A 14,896-nucleotide genomic window follows, 5' to 3' on the forward strand; every position below is an offset into this window, starting at 1 on the left:
AAGCACAACTAGAAATGAACCCTCTTCTGAGGTCATCCTCGGAGGCCCCGGGGGGTCCTCATGGTGTTCAGCGCCTCTCCTATATCTGTCTTATCTCCTCACTGAGCAATCACCTGGCCCGGCCTCTCGATCCACATTCTCCATCACCACCATATCCCACCGAGAGCTGGACATGGGGACTCAGTGAGCAGGAGGGGACCCAATGACCAAGGGTCAGTCATCAGACCCTCCTGACCTCAGTTTTCCTTTTTCCATCACTCGGTCTTCTCTTCTAAAGTTAATCCATTGATTCTTTTTAAGCTTCATTCTTCTTCTCTTCCTCTTATTGTGTTTGTGTTTTACAACTCTTTGTTGTTCAGTCACTAAGTTGTATCCAACTCTTTGCAACCCCATGGACTGCAGCATGCCAGGCTTCCCTGTCCTTCAGTATCTGCCAGAATTTGTTCAAACTCATGTCCACTGAGTCAGTGATGCCATCCAACCATCTCATCCTCTGCTGCTCCCTTCTCCTCCTGCCCTCAATCTTTCCCAACATCAGGGTCTTTTCCAATGAGTTGGCTCTGCTGAGATATAATTAACATACTGTACAATTCACCCACTTAAGGTGTACGATTCAAAGTTTTTAGTCTATTCATGGAGTTGTACAGTCATTACCACTACTCAATTTTGAAACCATTCATTCCTCCAAAAAGAAACCCCTTTACTCATAACAGTCCTGTCCCACTGCCCCTAGGCTCCTTCCCCCAAGCCCCCACCCTCCCCCCAGCCTAAGGCAACTATGCATCTACTTCCAAATTTCTATAAACCTCCCTATCCTAGAGTCATATCATTTGAACTGGCTCCTTTCAACTCAGCATAGTGTCTTCAAGGTCCACCCTTTTTGGAGCAGGTATCAGTTCTGGCTTCTTTCACCTAGCCATTTGTTTTTCTTCTTTGGAGAAATATCTATTCAGATCCTTTTCCCATTTTTAAAAAATTAGGCTTTCTTTTTATTCTTGAGTTGTAAGAAGTCTTTTTATATCCTAGATAGAATTTCCTTATCACATATATGATTTACAAATATTTTCCCCATTCAGTGAATTGTCTTTTTCACTTTGTTTTCTTCATCTTCTTGATGGTGTCTTTTGAAGCACAAATGTTTTTAATTTTTATGAAGCCCAATTTATTTATTGATTTATTTTTGGTTATTCAGGCATATGATGCCATAGCGGAGAAGCCACTGCCAAATTCAAAAGACTGGGAGATTTACCTCTACATTTTCTCCTGAGAATTTTGTAGTTTGGTCCTTACATGTAAGTCTTTGATCCATTTTGAGTTGATTTTTACATATGGTGTGAGGTAGGAGCCCAACTTCATTCTTTTATATGGGGACATCTGATTGCCCCAGACCTATTGTTGAAAAGACATATAAGGCTTTCTTTCTTCACTGAATTATTTTGTCACTCTTGCCCATGTTTTCTAAAACTACTTTTTTATTTCTTAAGGCCTTAAAGATGTACTGTTTATGCATCTTGTACTTATTTTTAAGTGATCACTTATTTTGGGAAGACTCCTATTTGATTATTTTTATTAGAAGTTAATATGTACAGAAACATATTTGATTTCTTATGCGATAGGAGAGGTGAGGTTATGCTGCAGTAACAGACAACCCAAGGTGAAGTGATTTATTTCTCTCTCATGCTCAAGTTCAATGCTAACTGGTAAGAAGAGCCCCACTCACCCCAGTCACTCAGGTACCTGACCCAGTAGAGTTTACCTCTTGACTTAAACAAGCTCTCACAGCTGCCAGGGCTGAAGAAAAGAATGTGGTGGACAGGTCCTGGTCCTTAGAACTTTCCCAGACTGCTTTCTTAACAGGAATCTAAATGATGGCAGGAGTTTTCAGGTAATTGGGAGAACCATCAGAGGGGCAGGATGAGTGCAGGTTTGAAACTTGAAACCCAGATCTCCTGCTTACCATCTTTATGACTTTAGGCAAGTTATCTAACTCCTTGAAGTCTCATTTCCCCGCCTCTGGACGATATCCAACTCGCGGGAGAAACAGCAGCAGTGTATGTGAGTGAGTAGCAGGTAGATGTCAGGCACCCAGCAAACTGTAGTTCCCTTTATCCTCGCCTGCAGCAAGATGTTTCCCTTTGGTTCCTCCTGAGACCCTCAGCAGAGGTTAGGTTTCTGCTTAAACAACTTACTGACCAGATACATGTTAATAAATCTTTTGTTACTTGGACATTATTGACCGGAGACATTTCAATATTCACTTACATAACAAATCATTGGTCACAGGTGTTAATTTCTGTAAAAAGCCCCTGGTCAATAAAATGTTAAAAAAGAATACTGAAGCAAAAATATAATGTGTTAAGATGCAACAATTGCACTTGGTCTGGATGCTGCCAAGTGAACTAATCACTGAACAAAGATTTCTTCTTCACTATTTAAAAAACCGACTCAGGTAAATGCAAAGCCCCATAAAAACTGAGTGGAAGAATTTGTTTGAAGCACAGGCCTGTCTTACCCTGTCATTTCCTAACCTGGAACAGAGCATGAATACCCTGTGGGTACTTGGATCCAGTATGCTGCCCAAGCTCTGAGCTTGCTCTGGAAGCATCCAGCTCACCCCCCAACTCTGTCTGCCTTCCAGGCATGGGCCCATGGAGGACGCTTGCTCTGGTGGCCTCTACCCTGAGACAGATTTAGAGGGGAAGGAGAGGAGGAGATCTTCCAGGAAGTGGGTGACCCCAGCAGAGGAAAGTAAGGGGACTTTCCTAGTGTAGAAATGTTACCTCGGGCTGCCTGAAAGAGAGCTCCAGGCTGCTGTCCCTGACTCTGACACCAGGGCACAGCCAATGTGCTGAAGCATCCATAGCCATGGATACTTGGATAAACATTTCTGTCATGCCAGGTGGACATGGGCTGCTGCAGGAAGGGTGAAGGGTCATGGCAGTCAGTGGGGATGGCCAGGTCTGAACCAGAACTGAACTTCCATCTTTTTAAAAGCAAATCCAAGGAGGGCAGGAAGTAAAAACCAACTTCCCCCCACATGAAAGATAGAAAAGACTAGAGGCGTTCTCTTTAGTTGGGGTCCAGGTAACTAAACCTGGACCCAACATCCTGAGTTCCCTGCACTGTCAAGTATAAAGGCAGGTGTTGCCCCTTGTGATCCCACCTCCCCAGTTGGTCTCTGTTGCTCCCAGTTCACTCAGAGCAATTCAACACCTATTAGCAGGGTCCTTCCAGTATGCATGATGCTGTGCAAGGTGCCAGGATAAGTTGAGATTCCATTCCTGTTCTCAAGGAGATTAGCGGTGTCTCTTTCTTAGCTAGTAATAACTAACTTTTAAAAATACTTATTATCAGGAAGACCCCCTGGAGTAGGAAATGGCAACCCACTCCAGTATTCTTGTCTGGAGAACCCCATGAAGAGAGGAACCTGGCGGGCTACAGTCCACTGGGGTCTCAAAGAGTCGGACATGACTGAAGCAATTTAGCAGGCTTAGCATGTGTTGAGGTACAATATACATGTGGAAATTGCATATATCATAAGTATGTGAAACTCAGCTCAATGAGTTTTCACAATCTAAAACCAGTGCCCAGATCAAGAGAACATCACCAGAAACTCAGAAGCCCCCTCTCCTTCCAGTCACTATCCACCACCCCAAGATGTTCTAAAAGCATAGAGAGAGCTAACTTTTTAATAAGTATACCTCAAGTGCCAGGCACTGATATAAGCATCTTACATCTACTAGCTCATCTAATTCTCACCCATAGATAGGAACGCACAGTTAGCAAGCGGGGGAAATCTAACTAACATTGTCCCCAGCTACTACCCTTACATTGCCTCCCCTGGAAACAAATAGAACCTGCTCACCCTGTGTTGAAATAGTGGTGCATAATAATGATCCTGGGGCTGCTCTGTGGAGAGCAGCCTGGGGATTTGAGTTAGGCCTTAATGGATAAGAATGCACCTAGCAGATAAAGGGGAGAAGGCACATAAGCACAGTTGGGAAGTGCAGGGGTCCAGTGTGGTGAGAGCAGGGGGCAGGCAATGGGGGTAGGAGTGAGTATGAAGGACTTGTTGGAGCAGGACTGTGAGTGCTCAAGAGTGTTCTGACTTTGCCAGAGCAGGTGAGGGACCCGCTGGGGTTTAGTCAGTGGTCAGCCCCCAAGAGTGAGGCCATAATCCACTTGCTAGCTTTCCTGGTTCAGAGGCGTGGCACAGGATGGAGGCAGCCCACCCACCCCCAAAAGATGTCCTTGGTTTGGTCTCTAAACGAGAACTCTATTTTGGTTGTATAGTCTCGAGGGTTGTGCAAAATTCTCTGGCTGTTTTTGTGTGTGTTTTGCTGCTGTTCAGTCACTAAGTCATGTCCGACTCTTTGGGACCCCATGCACTATAGCCCACCAGGCTTCTTTGTCCCTGGGATTCTCCAGGCAAGAATACTGGAGTGGGTTGCCATCTCCTTCTCCAGAGATCTTCCCGACCCAGGGATCGAACACAGATCTCCTGCATTGGCTGGCAGATTCTTTTCCGCTGACCCACCAGGGAAGCCCACACAGTCTCGAGGGTTGTGCAAATTTCTCTGGTTGTTTTCCTGTGTGTTTGGGTAGGCTCAGAAAAAAGAGACTCCGCCCCCATCTTTTGCGACTCTTTTTAACCCAGATGGCAGAGAGGAGACATAACCAATTTTTAAGATAATTAAGAATATGAAGAAAAAAGGAGAAGATGGGCTCATCACAAGCCTGCGTGGGTCAAGCACTTTCTCTGTGCAAGGCCGTGGGTGGGGTTAATTTAAATGAAAGCAGAAGGGGTGATGCTGTCCATCTGAGATGCCTGGGAAGGCTGCTTGGAAACCTGAGTCTTAATGGAGAGGTGTGACTTGGGCTTGAGGCGGGAAGCGAGAGGATATTATGCATAAGTATCCAAGTGAGAAAGCCGAAGCCAGAACTTTTGGACACCAGAGTTAGAGTCGAGGGATGGGCGGAGGCCCTGGAACTCCAGCTAAGGAGGTCCGGCGCTGTGCCACCGAAATGGGCGTCTCGGATGCTCCTGAACTCCCACGGGAGCCGTCCTGCACCGGCCCCGCCCTGGTCGACGACCCGAGCCCCTCCGCACTGCGGCTCGGGGACCCGCCCAAGTGCCCCGGCGGCCTCCTGAGCGCTGTCCCGCGTCCGCAGCCGTCGGCCGGTGGCCGCGCCCCTCCTTCGCGCCCAGCCCTCCGCGCTCCCCTGCTCGCCGCGCAGCGCCGGCTCCTCCCGGGGCTGCATTGCAGACGCCGCCGCCGCAGGGTGCGCCTGGGATGCGCTGGGAGCCCGCGCACGCAGGGCTACTGGGTGCGGGGCTTCCTGGCAGACCCGACGGCGCCCCGGGGCTCGGAGCCGGCGGCCGGGTGCAGGGCGGCTCCGGGAGCAGGGAACACGCAGCCCGAGCGCCCCCGCCGCGCGACACGAGCTCCGGGGGCCGTGGGCCCGGGGGAGCGGGCGCGGCCGTCGGGCTCGGAGTCGTCCCTGCCCTCGAGTGGACCTCGGCCACCCGGCTGGCGGGTCTCTTGGAACCTGGACTGGGGGTGGCCAGCGGCTTCGCGAAGGGTCGTGGCGCGCCCGGAGCCGCGGGGCCGCGCTCCGCCCGCACCCTCCGGGCCGGGCCCGCCGCCGTCCAGCGCGGCGCCGCGCGGCTCGGGCGCAGTTCCGGCGCAGTCCCCGCGCCGAGCGGCTCCGCGCCCCACACCTGCCTCTGCCCGGCTCCGGGTGACGTGGCGCTCTCCGACTGGTCCTCGCGCCCAGGAGGGCGGGGCCGAGGCCGGTGAGCTCACCGCCGCGCCCCGCCATTGGCCCGGGCGGTGCACTCGGGCTGTGGCGGGGAGACAACGGTACCCGGAGCTCGAGTCGTTCCAGCTGCGGCGTGTGGAGCTGAGCGGGTCGGGGCAGGGCTGGGCTGTCGGGCCGGGCCGGGCGGGGCCGCGCGGGAGGAGGAGGAAGACAGAGGCGGCTCGGCGCCAGCCCGACGGAGCTTTGGCCGTGCTTACCAAGTCCGAGTGAGTGTGCGTGCGGCCGAGGGGAGAGTCGGCCCGGCGCGTGCGGGGCGAGGGCGGTGGCCGACGGGGGCGCGCGGGGCGGCCCAGCGCGCGGGGGGGCGGGGCCGGGGGCGGGCGCGCGCCGCGGCCGGGGCGTGGGGAGCACCCGTGCTCGCGGCGGGGGCGCGCGTGTTTACGCGGAGTTGGGGGAGGGAGCGTGTCGGAGGAGCGGGTGCGGGGACACGCGCGCTTGTGGAGGCGCGGGGGGAGGGCGTGGGAGGGGCGCGCGTGTTCACGGGAGGGAGGAGTGTGTTTGGACGACGAGTGCGCGTGGGGGCCGGCGAGAGTGTTTACGGGGCGAGCGTGCGGGAGGGGGTGTTTGGATGAGCGTGCGGGGCTTGTGTGGATGGAGCCAGGGGGAGGGCGTGCGCATGTTTGCGGGGCGGGGGCTCAAACACGGGTGTTTACGGAGTGAGTGGGAAGGTGGGGGGGGCGCGCGAGCTGATGGAGAGAGCGCAGTGGCCCGGTGTGTTTTGACGCGTGAGTGCGCGTGGGTCCCGGCGTGTTTACCGAGTGTGTCTGGGTGGGGTGTGCCCACGCGTGTTCGTGGGGAGCGTGGGGTGCGAAAGGGACGAGTCCGGGAGAGCGCGCACGTGTGGTGAGAAGCTGGGGGTGCGGGCGTGGGGGTGCGGACACAAGTGTGCGCGCGAGCCAGTGGGAGTGTTTGGGTGAGTGGCGGCCTGGCGATGCGCGTGCGGGGAGTGGCCGCGTCGGGGGAGCGCGGGCGCGAGCGGCGCGGGCGCCCGTGGGCCGCCGGCTGGTTTTTGTTTGCGAAGCGCGTCCGGGCGGCGGGCTTTTCGGATGGAGTGCTCGCTCCCGCGCCCGGGCGCGGGGAGAGGGGCCGAATCGCCTGGCTCTCGGCCCCCCGGCGCCTCTGCGGGATCCGGCGGTTGGAGGCTGCCTTTTGCTAGCAGGCCAATGGAGTGAATGAACGTTTTATTAATCTGTGCGTAGAACACGGCGGGGAAAGTTGGTTGAATTCAGAATCTAAAGATTTGGAAGAACTTCCTGAGAGCTTTGCTTACTTGCAGACCAGGGACGGGAGAGGCGCCTTGACCCTGTCTTCCACCAGCCAGGCTCAGCGTGACCTTCTTGCATTTATAAGATCTCTCCTGCTTTGGTCGCCTTGGTATTGCACAATGTCAGAGGCTGCCCCGGTAGTTTTCAAATGTTTGAGACCGTTTTTCAATCTTTAAATTTGTGCAGGCATCGAATATCTGAAAACGTAATACCCTTGCAAATTATCTTCTCAATCAATGGCTTCACCAGGGAATGATGGCAGCTTTAAAGCCCGTTTTGTATTTCGTTCACCATTGCTTAGCATGATTTCTACTGGTAAATCTGAAGTACCTAATTGGCAAAGCAGATGCAGTAAACAGAAGAGCTGTCAGATAATTATGAAGTGCCTCGTGTATTTGTTTGCTTGAATGCATTATATTTCTTCCCCCAGTGGGGCCAAAACCTGGAATTTAAAAATTGTGCTCAAAGTTTTATCACACACGATAAAATGTCTGGTTCATGTAAAGGAGTCCTTTTCTCTCTCGGTCTAAAGGAGTTTTTCAGAGTTTCTCTACAGAATCTGTGTCTTACGAACTATTGCTTGGGAACCTAATTAAAAGAAATATATTAAGCAGTAGCACTTTTCATGGTGTTTGTTTATAGAAAGATATTTCTTATTTTAAGACCCAAATCAGATGATAGCAAAGAGGCTTGTGTGTGTTAGTCACTCAGTTGTGTCTGACTCTTTGTGAGCCCATAGACTGTAGCTCCCCAGGCTCCTCTGTCCATGGGATTCTCCAGGCAAGAATACTGGAGTGGGTTGCCATTCCCTTCTCCAGCAAATAAACTTATGTTTCTCTTTTTTCTTAGTATTAGATTTCAGGAATACAACAATGTTTAATGTTCTAGAAACAACATTTGCTTACAGGGTATGCATTTCCCAAATAAATTCAGCTAGGTGAAAACAAGCAGAGGACTGCCTCCAATTCCTAAGGGACCTGCACCCACTCATCCTAGTTATGTTCCAAATAACCGGAGTGGAAGCTCAGTATTTAGTGCAGTAGTTAATAACATCGTATCCCTCAAGGATTCTTATTAACTCTTGTGCTTTTGTGGTAAACATGTAGAGACCCCTTATTATTTTCTTCAGTCCTCTGTGGAGGGCTCTGCTGGGCCTTCCTGCTTGTTATAGCAGCTGGCGCTGATGTAGGACATCCATGTTGGGCTGTCCTAGGAAACATGGGTAATGGTGGAACTGAAAATTTTTTACTTCACCGGAGAAAGATGGTGAAGTTACAAGAATCAGTTGACCTTGAAAGTTTCCCACGAGAAAGGTGTGAAGCACGTATTGATGGCCAGGATTCCAGTGCTCAGCTCAGCTCGTGATCCTAGGCATTCTGGCACTGCCGGAAATGTCCTTTTCAGTTATCGAGAGTTGTCTTTGGGAGCCATCATAATTTTTCTGATGTTTTCTAGCCTCGCCGTTGTGAACTTCTGACATTGCAGAGCTGTACTTGTAGGCTGCCTGTTTAAATGTTTAAGGGAAATTTTATATTTTATTTTCACATTTACATTTCTTATCACCCAGAAGGGTCCATAAAGACCATTCTGTTAAAGTTGCCACCGTTCCTCTGCCAGTGCAGTGGTTTTTGGAAAGTCCTTTCTTCTTCCTTAGCGGTATCCACTACCCCACCCCTTTCACAAATGTTTCTGTGTGGCTGCCATATCTTCTTACACTTAAAAGGGTTTGCTCTCTGACTTAAAGTGGGTTAGTATTTGTATCCCATCGATCTTTTAGAAAGAAGACTCTCAGAGTGGTGCCAAGTGTTCATTGTTAAATATCAACCGTGGCATCTTATCACACTACATAAGCTGAATATTCGAGAGTATATTGCAGTTATATATTCCTTTGCCAGAAAGCTTTTGGCATCCACATGTGATGTAGTTTATTTGCGTACACCTCACCTTTTTTTTTTTTAAAGGGGGTTAAGGGAGCTTACATGACTTAGTGACTGAACAACAAGGAAGGTTACAGAAATACATATTATGTAGTGAAAATAGGTAAAATAAAGAGGGAGTAGGCAAAGGGAAAGCCAGGGTCCAGGGAAGTGAGTTGGGGGCACTAATGAAGATAGGACGGGACCTCCATTCCATAAAGCCTTCCACACCTTCTGGAGGCGTGCCGAGTACTGCCTTCTAAGCCCTCTGGAAATTGTAGACGTGACACCGGCTTAATTTTCTCTTTCTTACCTCTCACTTGTCATTTGTTGATATTCAGTGGCCCTGTCATATCTGACTCTTTGTGACCTCATGGACTGCAGCATACCAGTCTCCCCTGTGCTTCACTGTCTCCCAGAGTTTGCTCAAACTCATGCCCTTTGAGTCGGTGATGCTGTCCAGCCATCTCATCCTCACATGCCATTCGTCTTCTTATATTTCATGGAAGTTCTGACAGCCATCGATGAACTCTGTTGGTGGGAAAAGTCTAAACGAGGTACATTGAATCAGCTTAAAAACTGCAGGTTAATATCAGTCACTTTGAACATTTAGGAAGTGCCAGGGAACCTGCTGGGTGACCCCTCACCTGAGGACATTGGAGCTCCTGATCATGAAAGTCATGGTGAGGGGCTTTACCCTGCCTAAGGGGGTTGCCCTGAAGTCAAATGCCTGGCTTTTCTTTGTAACAAGTGCCTCCAAATGTATCAAATGTACATTTATCAACTACCAAAATGAACCAGTCTATTTTTTTTACCTTCCTTCTTCTGACCTTACCCACCCTCCAAACCTGATCCCCTACTTTGTTTCCCCACATCCCCCCTGCCCCAGCAGCTGCTCAGCATGAACCCTTTAAAATTCTTCCTCCTCTGAGCCCAACTCATACCTGATCTCATTAATGAACCCTTTATCCTCAGCTCCCAGATTAGATTAGTGGCTCTTTGCGGGGCAGGCTGGCACTGAAGCTGTGTCTCCCCCTACTGACCCTGAACTTTCATAAATACTGCTCGTTGACCACAAAATCATATGCATGGTGTTACTCCTCAGAGTGAGTGAGAAGAACGTAAGAGGAGTGTTCTGAAACAAACATGACTCTCATCCTATTTCGTGCATTCAGTTCAGTCTTGCCTGTTGGTAATTCAGACCCAAGCTCCACAGGGTCTCCCATTCAGGTTCATTCACCATCCCTAGCAGATTTGGGTTTCCATTTAAGTGGTCCTGAAGTGGCTTTAAAAGTCTTGGCCCTTGCCAATGTTAAATAGCAGGGTCTAACACCTGAGTCATCTTTGGGGCTCTCTTAAGATTGGCCAGAAACTTGCTGAAATGTGCGAAGGTAACAGCTCTTTGCTTGAATATAGTATGGTAAGGTGTTTTTGTTTTAGCTCTACCTCTAAGTAAATGGGAAATCATAGGTAACTCACCTTACAGCCCTGGATCAGTGCCTCACCTGTTTTCTAAGCCTATTAGTAGTCGTTCAGGAAATTAACTTAGTGGAGTGTCATTAGTTATTAAAATCAGAATGCATTGCATGTAGTATGGTCAGTATCAATTTGCGAAGTCTTTGTTTCAGAGGGGGGTGTGTGTGTGCATGTGCACGTATTGGGCTCTGTTTCTTTCTGTGGGCCACAGTCAAAACCTGTTGAAAGCCGCTGGATTAGATAATTCATAATTGTCTTTAAATCTCAGTGTCTTCCCAGTTGGCGCTAGTGGTAAAGAACCTACCTCCCTGTGCAGGAGACCTAGAGACAGGGGTTCAATCCCTGAGTCGGAAAGATCCCCTGGAGGGGAGGGCATGGCAACCCACTCCAGTATTCTTGCCTGGAGAATCCCGTGGACAGAGGAGCCTGGCAGGTTACAGTCCACAGGGTTGCAAAGAGTCAGACATAAACTGAAGTGACTTAGCAGCAGCAGCAGCAGCAATTCTGTAGTGATTCTCTTTTGTGGGATGTGTCTGTTGTTATGACCGTCAGTTTGGCAGTGGGTTAAGGCCAGAAAGAGTTAAAATACTTCTGTAAGTATTTAATTCAACAGCAGAAGGTGTCTAACTAGGCAGGAGCTTAGTGTACCTTTCTCTGTTTTTCTGATGTATTTGGGTAATCAGAATGTTTCAAATGAGAATGACAGTTTATTTCTGCCAGAATTTGTCCCATGTTTAATAGGGATCTTTGAATGATTCTTAGGTACTGTCACTAAGGTCTGTTTAATGAAACTGTTTTTTTTTTTTTTGGTAAGTGAAAGTAGAACTTTTCTAGGATTTATTAGTGGAAGGATCCACATTTCAGTTGATGGATTCACCTCAGGCCCCTCTTTTAGCCTTATGTGACAGAACTCTAACTGGCTTCTATTAAAAAAAAAAAAAAACAATTTATTGACTCTCCTGAAGTCCGGTTTGGAGTTGTCTTCAAGTACAGCTGCTTCCAGATGCTCAAGTGATGTCGCTAGGAACCTGTCTCTCTGTCTCTTGGCTCTCTTCTCCTCTGTGTTGATTTTCTTCTCAGGCAGTAGTTTCTGAAGTTGTAGCAAGATGGCCCTCTCAAGCTCCAGGCTTATATTTTGCCAGTTTAGCAAATATTTCTGGGAAGATGGCACTTCTTTCCCAGGACTTCCAGGAAATGTTCTGTTGCTGGCCCACTTTGACTCCTGTGTCCAATCACTTGAAGAAGGAGGGGTGGTACCCTCATTAGCGAGACCTGACTCGCCCTGGAGACAAGAATTGGGGTTAGAACCACCTGAACTGAGGAGAAACACAGAGTCATGGCCAGTGTCCAGGGAAGGGATGCTGAGCAGGCATACTGCGCTGATCTTCACCCTTGAGTCTCATATTCCTTGAGAAAGCACCCTTCATTCTGAAACTGCAGAAGCTTATAAAAAGGCTCATTCCATACTTTCATTTTCGTGGTCCCATTTTAACTGAAGGCTCCCCAGGATCATCACCTTTCAGTAGACTTTTAAATGGGTACTGACTAACATTCCCTAAGATCATTTTCAGAAAATAGGATTCAGGTCCTTAATATTGCTCTCTGTGGTTTGGATTCATCCACTAAAGATTTTGTCTTTTCTAGTGAAAGAAACCACTCATTCCATTCTAGCCAGAATCGATGCCTCTGGCATTTGTGTGTGCATGTGAAAGATGTTTTATCTAATAATGTAAAAAATAGGAAGTGCCCATCCTAAAGTTCATGCTATTCTAAAAACTTAAAGGTAAGTTAAGTAATATTTCCCAAACAGTGCAGTAAATGGTGGGTAGATTCCCAGGCTAGACTGAGAACAAAAACCTTTTGAATCCATAATAGATACTCAGAATTTGCAGAAGAAAAATTTAAAATAATGTGTGTGCATGCATATAGCCGTATAAACTATAAAATATTGAACTAACTAGTCTACATAATATATATACATAGCCTATACTTACATGTTCCAAAACAAATGGAAAAATGAACTGCACATTTGAATATTAAATGAACCTTCTTGAAATACTAATAAATGTATACATAAAAGAATTTCAGTCAATGGAACCTTATTGGTGAAGATTCTTAATTTACTGGTGGAACCCTAAATGATTCTCAGAAATGACAAACTCCAGCTGTCTAACTTTTTAGAGGAATAAACCCAGAGTAAGTAAATAATTTCAGTTTCTTGATAACCCTAACAATCTTATTATCCATGATTAGTTCAGTTCAGTTCAGTCGATCAGTCATGTCCGACTCTTTGCGACCCCATGGACTGCAGCACGCCAGGCTTCCCTGTCCATCACCAACTCCTGGAGCTTGCGCAAACTCATGTCCGTTGAGTCGGTGATGCCACCCAACCATCTCATCCTCTGTCGTCCCCTTCTCCTCCTGCCTTCAATCTTTCCCAGCATTGAGGTGTTTTTCCAATGAATCAGTTCTTTGAATCAGGTAGCCAAAGTATTGGAGCTTCAGCATCAATCCTTCCAATGAATATTCAGGATGGATTTCCTTTAGAATGGACTGGTTGGATCTCCTTGCAGTCCAAGGGACTCTCAAGAGTCTTCTCCAACAGCACAGTTCAAAAGCATCAATTCTTTGGCAATCCATGATCATTACAGTCATATTTTTATTATTAAATTGAACAAAAGAGAGAATGACAGAAATCCTTCTGCTGTATCTCCAAGAGTTAGAACAATGAAAAGGGAAGGAAAATGTGGCTAAAGAGGTGGTTCAGTGTGTCAGAGGTTGTCTGAGGAAGAATTGACTGAACCACAGGCAATGAGAGGAGGAGCCCCCTAAGGAGGGAGACTGGAGGCAGTGGGAGGCGATGTGGGGTCAAGCAGCTTCCCACACTAGTTCCTGGGTAATGCTCACCATTAACCTCCATGACCTTACTGGGGTCTGTGGTAGGTTAAAGTGGACCAGGAGCTTCCTCACTCAGAGACTGTCTGTATCAAGGTATCCTTTAGGACTAGTTTTAGTTCCTAAACCCTTTTGTTGGAATTACTTATAAGACATGCATATAAGATGCTCCCCACCACAAAAAATGATCAGATAAGTGTTAGGAGACATGCCTGCCATTAGCTCTTTACCAGCAATTTATAGCGCACATTAGCGCAATAACTTCCCAGGTGGCTCAGGGGTAAAGAAGCTGCCTGCTAATGCAGGACATGCAAGAGACATGGGTTTCACCCCAGGGCCAGGATGATCCCCTGGAGGAGGAAATGGCAACACACTCCAGTTTTCTTGCCTGGAGAATCCCATGGACAGAGGAGCCTGGCAGGCTACAGTCCATGGGGTCACAAAGAGTTGGACATGCCTGAAGCGACTTAGCACGCACACACGCATTGCCTTTATTGCAAGGATGTTGAGGTCTGTTAAATCAGGGATACCCAACACCCCCACCCCGGGCCGTAGACCAGCATCATTCCATGGCCTGTTAGAACCCGACTGCACAGCAGAAGTTGAGCAGTGGGCGAGCGAGCGAAGCTTCCTCTATATTTACAGCTGCTCCCTGTCATTCATGTTACTGCCTGAGCTCCACCTCCTGTCAGATCAGCAGTGGCATTAGATTCTCATAGGAGCTCAAACCCTCCTGGGAGCTGTGCACTCGAGGGATCTAGGTTGTGTACTCCTTCTGAGAATCATCCTCAGACCATCCCTCTACTCCGTCCATGGAAACATTTCTCCCTGGTTCCCAAAAAGTTTGGAGACCACTGCATTATGTCACAGCCTTTCTTACTAGTATCTTCTCTCAGCACTCAGTACCTAGAAGAGCCATGCTGTCCACAGCAATTGACAGTGATCTTGATCTTGCCTCCCTTTTTTGCTTTGTTTGCTAAGTTCAGCCAAATTTGAGGCTCACAGTTAACCGTCTTAGAGGATATTTAGTGTGTATTTTCTGTATAACAGCTTTATGTGAGCTTTTGTTTACTCTTTTCATGAATCTCCATTTTCCCTAATCTCTTGTTAAGCATAAGTATTTTTATCAGTCATCTCAAAGGGACATACCTGGATCCAGGTTAAGTGAGAGAAGGAGGGAGTTAGAGAGGTTCGGGTAGGGGGGATAGGTGAAGGCAGGGAAGGGAGACCAGGGAAAGGGAAGAAGCAGGGAAGAAAAAGAGAGGGGGGCCATGTCAGGGATTTCTGATGGGTGTGTAGCAGGGTTAGCTCCCACTGCAGTTTGAGTTGGTTATTCACCTTTTATTCCATCATTAACTGCTCCCTGAACCTTTAGACCAGCTATACTCGGAGTGGGATGATTTTTGTTGTTGTTTAGTCGCTATGTTGTGTCCAACTCTTTGTGACCCTATGGACTGTAGCCCACCAGGCTCTACTGTCCATGGGATTTCCCAAGGCAAGAAGATGGGAGTGGGCTGCCAT

The 14,896-nt window shown here is 48.3% G+C and overlaps 1 protein-coding gene across 2 annotated transcripts in view; it reads left to right on the forward strand.

Annotated features, from left to right (window-relative positions):
• The window catches only part of LOC102287225 (calmodulin-binding transcription activator 1), a 909,062-nt gene that overhangs the window by 847,868 nt on the left and 46,298 nt on the right, over positions 1-14,896 (forward strand). The window contains exon 1 of one of the 2 annotated variants that reach the window (XM_070385163.1): positions 5,856-6,029. The exons of the other annotated variant lie outside the window; for it this stretch is intronic. The gene's annotated coding sequence lies outside the window, so the exon portion shown is untranslated. Of the gene's footprint in view, positions 1-5,855; positions 6,030-14,896 lie in introns of those variants that run through there. 2 annotated transcript variants of the gene reach the window in all.

Source organism: Bos mutus, chromosome 16 (assembly GCF_027580195.1).
Source record: "Bos mutus isolate GX-2022 chromosome 16, NWIPB_WYAK_1.1, whole genome shotgun sequence".
Classification (NCBI taxonomy): domain Eukaryota; kingdom Metazoa; phylum Chordata; class Mammalia; order Artiodactyla; family Bovidae; genus Bos; species Bos mutus.